The sequence below is a fragment of the Haemaphysalis longicornis genome, unplaced genomic scaffold (assembly GCF_048455015.1).
Source record: "Haemaphysalis longicornis isolate Haplotype H1 unplaced genomic scaffold, Haemaphysalis longicornis Haplotype H1 scaffold_9, whole genome shotgun sequence".
Classification (NCBI taxonomy): Eukaryota; Metazoa; Arthropoda; class Arachnida; order Ixodida; family Ixodidae; genus Haemaphysalis; species Haemaphysalis longicornis.
The window spans coordinates 106,469,168-106,482,259 of record NW_027526460.1 but is presented as its reverse complement, the minus strand read 5'-3'; positions in this window follow the sequence as shown (position 1 = coordinate 106,482,259).

The following is a 13,092-nucleotide window of genomic DNA, read 5'->3' as shown; positions in this document are numbered from 1 at the left end:
AGCTTCGGCCACTTTACACCAGTCCGAGGCGTACCACAACAGTCTGTTCTGTTTTCGCTTCTTTTCAACATCGTCTTGTTACCGCTGGCTTGGCACCTTGCTTCAATCCGAGATCTATATTTTCTGGTGTACGCGGATGACATTACGGTGTGGTTAGTGCATCAAGACCTGTCAAGACAAGCCGAGTGCATCCAGCAAGCACTAACACAATGCCAGAGATGGTGCGAGTATGCGGGCCTCACTCTCTCTTCAAGAGAAGACTGCTTTACGTCCCGTGGCCAACACTTGGGGCCCCCGCCTCCTTGCAGTGTCTCCCATTTCACTGCAACTGAATGGGAACCACATGCCCACTGTTTACCATCTTCGGGTCCTAGGACTAGAAATATCGGCATGACCGTCAGTAGCCCAGTTGCTCAGATCTGCTCGACAGAAAGCCAGACAGATGCTCTACGTTGTTCGCCTTCCCGCTATCACGCACCGTTTGCGGACACCTATCCCTTATGTACGGTTTCTGCGTCAGTAGCCGACACGAGCCACCTTCTATGGACCTGCCCTGTCCTTCACACTTCTCCTCTACAGCACCTTCGGGGCACAGGGCTCCATCCTGGGAGACCCCCTGATCTACAGAGGTGGATATGGGGCCCTCATTACCGTCACTTCTGACGCTTCTGCGTGAAACAAATGTGATGTACATATAACTGCTATGCCGTAACGCAAACTCTTGCAAAAAAAAAACACCGCGTTTAGACGTTATTCTGCAATTTACTACTGCAATGGCGCAACACAATTGTTATACGAAGGTCTTACCCAGAAACACATGTTCTTGCTTTGTTCAAGAAAAAAAGTATAATGTTTTGCGATGTCAAGCGTCAGGGACTCCTGACTAAGCTAACCTGGCACGCCTACCACCGATCTTTCTCCCTAGCCATTATCATACGACGTACTGTACGTACAAGCGAAATTACACTGACTAAATTGGTTTCTCTCTGTTCCGGTGCATAGTCTACCATAAAACTTGTAGATAATTGAAAGATCGTTGTCTTTTCTCACACCCGCACATTCTTTGCGTGTGTGAGAGCGAGAAATCATTACGAAGAAAGACTCGAGGAGTGCAGACGCTATAGCATGGTGAGGCAATGCTTGAATTACATTGGGAGACTATGGCGAGGGTAAATGCTTCAATAATAAATCACCTGACCACATGAAAAAACATTAGCGAAAAAATAATAACCGCACGGTTGTTGCTAATAACAAGAACAACATATCATTCTTGCTCTGCATCATTTTTGTCGCCTTCATTAGTCATAACAGCAAGCGGTTGTAATGCAGTACAACTAAGAGTACGCAAACCACCACATGTTTTTTTGTTGCTGCTAAAGTTGGGAGCTCTCTTTCAAATTTTTCTGAAACACACCGACCCAGGTTTGATTATTTAAACTTTCGATGTTGCAAAATTGTCTTTTTAAAACTCTGGCCAGGCGATGACCATTGTACTGATGTCACGGGCACGGGGATATTCTCACTGTGCAATGCACCCAGAGTGGCGCAGGTGCACCCTAATTAAGGCATCCCTAGCAAACGTGCCTCATATAAAAGAGAGTTGACATCTGCCACTTGATAAAATTTCCGAAATAAAATTTCTACGCGTGGCATGCGCCCCATCCTACCACGTTTTTTGGGACAGGCCCGTTGGTATGGTCGGGATTTTTTTCTTGCAGGCTGCATGCCATGAGTGATCATCTTCGTACATCGGCACTATGTCGGTACTCGGGATTTTTTTGCACGCTGTATGCCATAATTAATCTTATTCCTACTTCGGCACAATATCGGTACTCGGCTGGCAGCATTGTATTTGTTCACTCCCTTCGCCGCTCACTTTCCATTTCTGTCCATGCGACTTTCGCGCTCTGCCTAGATAGACGTGAATGTTTTATTGGCGCTGGCAGCGTGGCATCGATAGTGAACCGATGGTGGAGAAAGAATTTGTGTTTGTTTTTCTATGCTTTCGCCCTGCGTGTTTTCCTAGTATATGCTCCCTGCGAACCTATCCTTTTTCTCTTTTGGCATTTATGAGCACACTACTCCTTTTTATGATCTCGAACGGATGGGTCTTGTTATACGCGTTCTACAAACCAGAGCGATGGATCGCGCCACCCTTCTGGGCAGTGTTTGCGTTTGGCGTTTACCTCGGTCCACGGGGGCCAGTTGGAACCAACACGCATAAAAGGCAGGCACGGCAAAAGGATGGAAGATCTCCGTAAAGAAATGACTTGAAAGAAAAACTGAGCCAACATAAAACACGTGGCTTATGCCGCTGAACGTTCCCTTCTTGAACTGCCTCGGGGCTTGCGTCCGTGTTTTGTGACTTTTTAATTTTAGGGTTTCCGCCCACCGAGCACCAGCAGTGACGCCATTGTGATGGTGAAAAGGCGCAGCTATCAAGGTGGTGAATTCCTTTTTTAATGAATGAAACCTAATCCTCGTTTAAAAGCTTCAAAGGTGGAGAGTAAATGTGGTAAAATTTTTTTATGCATACATGATTTACACTGTGGTCGGTAAACACTCCCCCCACCCCCTACTACTAATGCCAATTCCCCTAAATCATAGTATTAAACGTGTGCTTTTATAGAAAATCAGCATCGAAAACCAGCTTAGAGTAATGTACTGATATTAAAAAAACAGGTTCGAATTTTAGCTCAACATTTCCTGCAGAAGATTCGCGAAGTAGGTCTTTTAATTGTACGTATTCCATGAAATCTTTCGAATTTTATAAGCATTAGCTCTAATCAGTCCCATTGGTCTGCATAACTAAACGACAATAGAAACTTAAATAAAGGAAGGTGCAAACATACATTAACAATGATGAGAGGCAGTAGATCGGCGACATAGGAACTCAATAGTAAAAATAAATCAGTGCAAGCTACCCTCTACTGCAGATGATGCAATAAAATGAAAAAATAATTTTTTTTTCTAAGCTTATAAGCTTTTTTCTTATGAACCATGGGTCCTGCAATCAGCTCTTTCGAGACGATTCCAGGACTTCCCAAACAACATAATGAGGTGATTTAACTAATCTTGGAAATGATTAATCCCCGCGGAAAGGTTCAAACCTAACATATAGGCAATGAACGTACCTTCCCTCTTGACTCGATTTTCTATACGATTGTTAAAAGCTTGATATTGAATCTGCTTCGAACCAAAATCCTTCGTTCGTTTAAGAGGAATACCAAAAATACCAAAGGAGTGCTACGTATTTTCAAGCTGACAAAGCTAAATAGCAAAGCTCTACACGGAAATGCAGCGGCCTGTCGTAGTCTGCTCAAAAGCGGATTTTCTTTACTGTTGGTGAATAGGATTCTGAATTATCGTAACGCGCCCAGTTCACTAGCTTGTAAGAGATCGAAAGTAGAGCGAACCACCACCACACCTACTTGAATCATGTGGAGGCTGCGCTGCCTCTCTATTCATTTTTTTCCTGCGTCGAGTCGGTTCAGATGTGTGCATACAAGAAAACATCCAATTTCGTAATCCGAAGCCGGTGTTCACAATTCGGGCATTTCTTTCCTCGGGTTTCTCAGCAGGTTTTTTTTTTTTTGCTCTTAAAGGGGCCATGAAGACAAAACATAGCCTTGAGGTATCCGAAATATTTCGTGTTTTATAGAGCCCCCAGCACTTGTCCGAATGGAAACTATGTTTTATTCACGGAAAATTCTTTTTATTTCAGTTAAAATGCTGATTTTCCCGCTAAATCATGCGTTTTCGGTGTCTGCAAGGGCATCACAGGACCTTTTTTACCGTTAGTAAACAGAGATGGCGCCACCACACCGTAGCAAGCCGTTTTCTGCCTTTGGTTTATTTGTGAACGCATTTGTACCTGGCTTTTGCTCATGGAGACAATCGTTTTGTGAAACATGGTGCTCGTTCGACAAATGCGGTCACATAAGACATCGTCCCTAGCCTCAATCGGCCAGTGTCGTCTGAAACACTCCAAAGCCCCGCAGTCCTGTGCAGCTAAACCAAGCATAGTGCGCGCAGTACCAACAGCAGTATACGCCTCGGTACTTTTATTTTTACGGGTGCTTTCGTAACTTCCACTGTTTGTACCAGCATTCTTACGGCGTTAAAACGAATGTGCCCTAAATTTAGGCGCAAATAGCTCGTTCGGCAAGCTGATAAGCTCTGCCTATTTGCGTTTGATTTTGCCGCCCTCCGCTAATCACAGACCTGCCTGGTATGACATCATAGGTTCTGTTGCGGGAAATGAGCTAGTGGTGGCATGATCCTTCCCCCTTTTCCCTAATTATGAAGCTTATTTGTACGAAGCTCGCATTAAAAGTGGTGTCAGTATGACTCTAACGAGGCAATCTTTTGAATGAACCAAACTTGTGTTTTCTCTTCATGACTGCTTTAAGAAGGCTATAGAATTTCTGGCGTTAAAACTTCTGACTTTCCCTACGCATAAATACAAGGGGAAAAATAAAATTGTCCGCGCCACCTCCTTGCTTCGCCGACTTACAAAAAAGCGCTGTGACCTCAAGCACGAGACGGTCCAGTTTTCTCCCTGGTTACTTGTTCTGCTTTCGCCTCATTCTTGTCAAGTGGGCCTCCCGAAAAACTGCGTACGTGCTACACCGGCCCTTATTGCGTTATCTGTCAGGTTACTCACGTTACCTACAGGATCTTTCCTGTTGCTCCTACCGCTTCTTCTCATCGGCCGAAAACAGACGCTGTGCACGTGGCTGGCCGGAAGTTGTACCATACCACCAGCCCATCTCGTACTTCTTAGAAAGCACCCGGTTTATGCTTTTGCGAAAGGGAGTTGTGTCACACGGAGACTTCCCTGTCCAGCTCGGTTGCGCACCGAGGCAGCAGCTGCATAGAATATGGCGAAATAAAAGTATTGGTCATCATGACTGGCGATGACGGAGGCAACGAAGAGGAAGACGAAGCTTGGTGTCTGGCTGAGACTCGCGAGCTACTGTCTAGCTAGAGCTGCTCGATTATAGCCAAATACATTTGACTTTGTCTTGCGTCTTGCTTCACCGTAGGAATACGTTGCATAACATTCTCCATAACATTTACCTTAGACGAGAGATCATGAATTGATTGTTGGGTTTAACGCGCCGACGCAACGGAGGAGATAAGGCACGCCGTACTGGAGGGCTGCGGGTAATTATGACCTTCTGGGGATCTTTAACGTGCGCCGAAATCTTGTGTTACCTTAGAAGTGACACACAGACAATGTGCGAACTAAATCGCACCCTGTCCGCAGAGGATAAAATTTAGCTGTGCAATACCTGTGTAATATGTTCTCAAAATACTCTTGATGCGTCTAGTATTCAATGCAGGAACATTGATTTATTTCAAAACAATCTTTCTTCTCATCTGTTTGTGTGCACCAATACAAACTATTGCAACCTTGACGAATGAAACTTGTTGCAAGTTTTATTTTTATCAATTACTGCAGTACCTATTTTCTATCTTGGGCAATTAAGTAGAATTTGACCAGCTGCGTTATGAAATTTATGTGAAAGTTTCAAAATGCTTTTAAGGACAGTCTCAGTAAAGAATACACCATTTAACAACAATACTACTATCTCACAATGAACACAAAAATGAGCCGGCGTCAATATGTATGCTCCTCCAAGCTCACTCAAAGTAATTGCTTCGATCACAACAATTTGGGGTGGGAGGAAATAAATGAATAATCTTTGTCACAGGACTCCCTTGTAACCTAACGTCAAAAATGGCTTACTTGGAACGTGTTCATCACCCGTTTCTTAAATGCGAATTTGCGAATAGGCGAAAAATAGGGCCTTCGTTTGATATATTGCTCCCCGATAGCATACGTCATGACTTGATGTCGAATTGCAGATTGTTCTTGAATTATTTTCTCTAAGGTATGTTTCGGTGGTCTGCGCCAATCCGAGTGACATTGTGTAACGGAAGGCTTCTGCCTTAGTTGAATTTTGTTTTTGTTTGTATGCACCACTCCTTTGATACTCTGAACAGGGCTGAGAGTATGAGTAATGAATGAATAAAATCCCGTGCGTTACTTTATTTCGAACATCATTGACTGGTAGCATACCTATATGGACGTCGTGAGTAAGCGATGCAGCATTGCAATTAACTCGTTTTGTTCGAGGTTCCTTCCATAACACGGTAATGAATGCCGATTGAGACAGAGTGAAGGAAATGCGCTGGTGAAGCAGTAAAGTTTTCCGGAAAGGCGGGGTAGATAAGCACTGCCCGCGTAATTAGTATAGACTTGGCGGTAAAAAATACCCATTAGGCACTACGAGGGCACTATTTACGTTTGCTTGCCAGACTTTTTACTCTTCTCTGCTTGGGCGCTGCTGCCCTCGGTGCAGAACACGCTTTCCCGTCACGCACTACGCCGTATCGGAGCGAATGCACGGGGCTGGCACTCATGTGATACAAATGACAGCTGTCACGACGTCACGCCTGTGATGGGCTCGGGCTTTTTGGTCCTGGATCTTTCAACGTATGTATCCTCTTACCGTTCTTGCAACTACAAAGGGTCGCTTCGCTGCCTCCCATGTGACCCATCCGGAGGAGTACGCAAAGACACGTTGTCTTTGATTTTATCGGCACCCAAACCTTACGTATGACACCGCCACTACTTTGTGATGCAGTTCCTTGTATCCTTATACTGTCCACGAACGACCACTTTGCCCATTGCACTTACGCCCTCACACCATCAGCGGTGTAAACAAAGCTTCAATAACTGCACGCCCATGGGAGATTAAAAGGGCAAATACGGAGCTCAAAGCCTTCATCATTGCTAAGGCCAGCAAACATTAGCCATTGATGTCTCGATTCCCCTGATGCAAGTAAACGACGAAAAAACCCCTCTGATCTTGCGGCCGTGCAGTTCCTACACTCCGCCAATCTTACAGTCCAGCTGCAAGCATTCCGTAACCACCGGACCTCTGCACTGCAGAACCGACGTCCTTGAACCGGAGTATTTAGCGGAGCGTCCAAAAAAAAAGATTAGAAGGCCATTTTACACTTGGATAGGTGGGGCCTAGTCGATGGCTGCGAAATAATTAGGACCACCTGTAGATCCTTATTTGCACCGAAGTATGAACACAAGGGCGTTATTACATTTTGTCTTGATCAGAAACAGCCGTCGCGGTTGTGCTCATATACGCTTCCTTAGGCTCAGCAGCACCACTAATCATCTTTCAGTCAGTGTTTGGGCGCCCAGCCATGATTGTGCCAGCAGCATGCAGAAAGTTTCGCGTTTTCAGGACCTTTGTCTAATCTTTGTGTAATTTACGTAAACGGGGAAAGGGTTCATGTCTGTGTGAAACAAATCATAACAGGTAGAAATGAGAATATTAAATATCCATGGTTGTATTTTAGATTGCGTGAATATCTTATCCCTACGCTTGAAACGGCGACGGGATGCTCGAGAACATGTTCGAACACCATTGCAACATTTTGGACCTTCCGGTACCCCGACGAACGACACCTGTACACCATTCCCTGTCGCGTCACAAGCTTTCAAACTGGTACAGTAGGAAGGCCTACTTTGGCCAATCGTCGGTGTTGTGGGGGTGCTGGCGGACGTGCCGCCGGGTCCCTGTGAAAATTGCATCGTTCCGTGAACAGTGCTGTCCGGTGGGCGCTTCTTGAACCGGGAGAGGTGGAAGCAAGCGTATAAAAAACGCAATAAAGGGCAATTGGAGAGTCGCTTTGACTGACGTCTTCTGGTGACGCCGTGCTCTCTACTGTCGAAGGCAGGCAATTCCGCGTGCTCTCTGCTTCCAGTTTGTCTCCTGCGAGAATGCTCGCTCAGGAAGAACGACGCGGATTACCGCGGATTGACCGGGAAGGTATGGTTTACATGCCAATCTGTCTCTCAAGCTATATAATGAAACTTTATAGCGTGAATATTCAAAAGTGATGTTGAAACAGGATGTCCATAGGCGAACTGAGAACCGTGGCTTGACCGTCGGTATCACACCTAACTTCTATTTTTCTTCGGAAAAACGAATCTATTTACCCAGAAAAATTACACGAGCCCAAATTCCGAACCGCTGTTACAAAAAAAAAAACCAAACGCTTGCTGAATTTTTTCCCTCAAATATTCAGGTTTTGTCAGTAAACAGTCGAGTACTTCCAAAAAAAAAAAAGGAAGTGCGAGTCTTCTTACCGCCTTTTAATGCAAAGTCGGTGGGTCTGGGAAGGCGACACCGAACCGGGCTATGCTTCAAAATAATTGTTTGCTTTAGGATACTTTATTTTCACACATAATTGAGTCAACCCTATAGCCACTACTAAATAATGCCGAGAAGGACTTACCTAACTCTAAAAGCGTCAATCTAAGTTGCAAATCTTTAGGGCATAACATTATAGCCACGTCTGTCAGCAGTCATTTGTCACTCGTAAATTATGTGCATAAAACAAAAAAAAATTGTTGGGACATTGTATCTCTTTGGCACAGAAGCCGTTGAAAACTCAGCCGGGATACGTGCAGATCCTTTATGTTTCATCCCGTCGGAGGCACAGCATCTTTCAGCGCCGTAAGTTCTTCAGGCTTTAGCTTAATCGCAAGGAAGGAGGAAGTGAATTCCAAACACAGAGCAAAAATGCCCGAGAAAAAGGATCGAAAGAGCGATGGGGGAGTCATAAAATCATAAGTGAAAAGTTACCCGTTCGGACGTGGTAACAGGAATCTGCTTTGGAATACAAGGATCGGCCGTGTCTAGCGTGAGAATTTCTCCTAGGTCCTGACTTACGATTTGTGTATCCTTTCATTGAGTAACAGGTAAGTTTGTTCCGTAAATTGGCTCACTACACCAAGTCGCTCGCAGTAAATAAACCGAAAGCAGTACATCGGCTGTCTTGTGTTTATTCTCACCTTCATGACATCCTCCGGTACATAGCGTTGGGTCTTTGAAGAGCCCTTCTTTGTGACACTTGTTGGGAATGGAAGTGTGACCAATTACTCATTCTCTGTCATCTAGGATTGCGTTAAAGGGGTGAAGTAAGCCCATGCTAAACGGTTGCCACGTACGTTAAACTCTCAAATGGACGAGGCAAAGACAACCTCAAACACGTCAGAGGCAAACTTGGCCACTGTATGAGGCAGGCATGACTCGTCTTCACTCTCTGCTACTAATTCATAAAACGATTTACGTTGTATAAATTTATTAAGGTACCTGTGCCATCACTGACTTTAGGACCTCTGTCTGCAGTGTTTTTACTCATGCACTTCTCTAAAGCACTTCAATAAACGTTTTCTTTAAAGACATATGCTATAACCTACTAATTCAGGCTTGCTGATTTTACACATTACAGCCGTGAATTCTTAACTAATACATACACGAAGACACGTGAGGAGTGAAACTGGAGGAAATGACAACGGGCATCACGCAGATGCTCCGTGGGATCTGTGATTATAGCTAAGCCAGATGCCCACCAAAATGATTTTTTGTCTTTGTTGTCTTATCAGCGCCCAGTGCAAGCATTTGGTGCCCAGTCACCGCCGCTCGATGGAAAGGAAAACCTTTCTTCATCGAGCGGCCCTGGCCCAGCCCCGATTCTCATGTGTTCGTATGTTCGCCTTGTATATTATTTTGCTTGTGCTTTCGATAGTATTTTCTTTGGGGCTTTTATACAGATTTTAAAGGGGCCATGAAGAGAAAATGCAAGTTGGTTTTATTCGATAGATTTCGTGTTTTATAGTGCCCCCAGCGCTTGTCCGGATACAAACGGTGCTTTATTCACTGAGAAATTAAACAATTTAGGTTAAAATTTTGATTTTCCCGCTCAATCGTGCGTTTTCGTGGTCCCAAGTGACATCACAGGAACCGACCGCTCTGCAGCCTAGAGTACCTTCATTCACGCATCCGCCGTACAGGGTAGAGACACGTAACGCTGGCGCCGCCCTGTTCGGTTGCTCGCTCGCCGCCGAAGCAAGTCATTGTGTCAAAACCGCGCTAAAATTATCGCCGCAACGCGGTTTACTGAAGAAGTTTGAATCATATTGTCTGTTTCGCGTTGCTAGGTCTCGTGGGAAACGAAAAGAATAACGCGTTGAGCCCGTTGGCCCAATTGCGGCGGCACGGGACCGTTCAAAAATTGTCTCCACCCTGTACAGCGGTGTTGGTTTGTTCCCGCGTTTCTTTACGTTCCGTAACCTAGATGGCGCCACCATACCGTGGCAAGCGTTTGGTTTGTTTTTGCCCGCATTTAAACCTGGCTTGTTTTTGTTCTGGGAGAAAATATTCGTTCCCTGAAACAGTGCTCGCTCGACAAATGGGGTCACGTAAGACACCGTTGCTTGCGTCAATCGGCCAGTGTCGTCTGCGACAACCCCAAGCCCCGTAGTGCTGTGCAGCTAAACCAAAGCATGCTGTGCGCAGCACGAACAGCACAACGCATCAGTACTTCTATGTTTACATGTGCTTTCGTAACTTCCACTGTTTGTCCCATCATTCTTATTGCTTTGTAAAGAATGTGCCCTAAATTTAAGCGCAAATCGCTCGTTCGTCTAGTTTGTAAGCTCTACCTAATTTGCGTCTGCTTCTGCCAGCCTCCGCCAATCGCAGAGCTTAGCCCATGTGACATCATAGGTTCTGTTGCGGGAAATGAGCTGGTGGGTCGCATGACCATTCCCGTTTTCCTAATTATGTAGCTTATTTGAGCGAAGTTTACGTTAAAAGTCGTGTCAGTATGATTCTAACGAGACAATCTTTTGAATGAACCAAACTTGTGTTTTCTCTTCATGGCTCCTTTAATATAGGTGAGTTTAACTGCATTTGGTTTTGTACTCGCTTTGTATTTACTTCTTTGCTTGAAACACTGTATTACCATTAGTGCAGTAAAATGTCTGGAAACCCTATTGTTTGCTATATCTTAACCGCATTTCTTGTGTAACTCAAATAATCTCCGTATATACAATTGTTTCCGTATAATAAAAACAATCACTCTTTTTTGTAACGCCCTCCCGGCATTGAAGATACTGAATAAAATAAATAAAATACCTGTAAAGTGAATGCCACCGTATAAAGTAGCAAATGGGATGAGAAATTCATGAAAGGCAAAGTATGGTTTCAGTTTGCTGCTAGCAGGTGGCATGGAGTTGTTGACAGCTTAAAAAAGAGCGCCGAAACAGAACACAAGAAAGAATGACGACGCAATGAGTGACATAACCCTTATTAGTTGTTTCACCTATTTGAATGTTTCCAAACGGTGCCAAGATAGTCTCTATCAACGCCGTTAAGCTTTCGAAATACAATGAAAACCCCTCGATACGTGCCTGTCATCTGGCTCGCCTCTGTGTAGGTATGAAAATAAAAAGGTAGGCGGGATTACAATAACAAAATCTAGAACAGTAGAGACTGCGCTCTGACTCACCTCATAAGAAGGTGCTAAATTGAAGAGAAAAGGAAAGTTTTTTTTTGTATAGAAAACGCTGTCTTTGAAAACCAACTCAATAAGAATTCTATGCGGAAGGGCATGGATGACGGTGTCCAGTGGAATGAGTAGAAATCCTCGCCTTAATAATATTTGACAAAAAACAGGGAAATCCCGTCAAAAAATCAATGAGCAACACTTATGTGCTGACGCTCCGAAATCACCAAACAATGACAAAAAAACTCCCAAGCATTTCCCCGAGGGTGAACATGGTTAAGTGCGAATGCACGGGGTGATGCTATGAGGGGGAGTAAAGTTAAAATCCGTTGGCATTCGCCCGTGAGCGCGCGCGAGCCGACCCACGGAGGTCTGGCAGTTTATCGCTGCATATATAGGGGGGTACGCCGCGCCGAGCGCGCCGAGCCAGGTGGCTGAGAGAGGAGGCGAGCGCAAGGGGAGAGGGACAGCGGCGCACGGCAGCTGCAGCCGAGTGAGGGGGAGAGGAGAGAGTGTGACGTCACGGTGGAGAGAGAGGCGCGCGGCAGCTGCTAGGGAGAGGAGGCGCGCTGTGACGTCATACCATGACGTCACGGCGCGAGGAGCGGTGCGGGGAGCGGCACGCACCCGCGCAGCCACGGCGAGGAGGCGGAGCGAGCGCGGTCACGTGGTGAAGTGACGTCACCGCGCCGTTGCTACCGACGCTCCTCTCCGCTCCACGCCGTTGCTAGGGAGAGGAGGACTGCGGACGCCGCCGCCGCCGCCGGCGCTGGAAGGTTTGGGGTCGCTTATAAAGTGCATTCGCACTTAATATATTACGCGCACAAGAAAGAACTCCAGTTCTTATTACTGCAAGAACTCATTTATTGGCGAATTCCACCTGTTATGTTGGTTACAGAAAACATCGGTGCCAATTCGCACGTCTTCTTATTTAGACAGAACGGAATTTTTTAACGCTATCTCAATCCGCTTTTATCTCTGTATTGCTCTTCCACACTGTTTTTTCCCTTGGTTTCTGGTCAGCGTGTTGCGCGCAAATCTACTGTTTGGCTCGTATTCTTCTGGCACTACTAATGGTGGCCACGCCGCTTTTCACTATCAAGAAGTCGATGTTCCTAGTGGCAATCGATAGGTATATGTATGCTGCCAAGGGAGTCACGCTTCCTGTCCCCGCGTTCTCTGCTTTGTTTCCGCCCTAAATGCGCGCACGTGGCTGACCGGGAATGGTTGCTGGATGTCAGATTTTCGGACTGTGCTTTCGTATAATTTGAACAGTCTTCTGTTCATTGGACTAATTTTATTTGGATTGCTTGCTGGATGAGCTATAATGCATTCGGCTGTGTTTTTCTTTGGACCTGAGTAGTGGAACCATAATTTCTACTCTCCACTGTGACTGTTTACTTTCTATCAAATGGGGCAGGTCCTCTGCTCCATTTTACCACAACTCCTAGCAGAATCAAATTTTTCTGCGTCAAAAAAAAAAATTCATACCAAGATGACTTCCAAGGATCGTGGGATCTAGTTCGAGACGGATAGGTTCAGCTTCAGTTGCAATATTTTTGTTTCTGACATGGTTCAGATGATATATGAGCCCATTTTCTTTGCGTGTCAATTTTTTCTCTCTACAGAGTATGGCGAGGCTAGGGGGGATAAAAAGCAATGATTTTCAAGATAAATATGCCTCGATCCATCACGAAGCCCTAT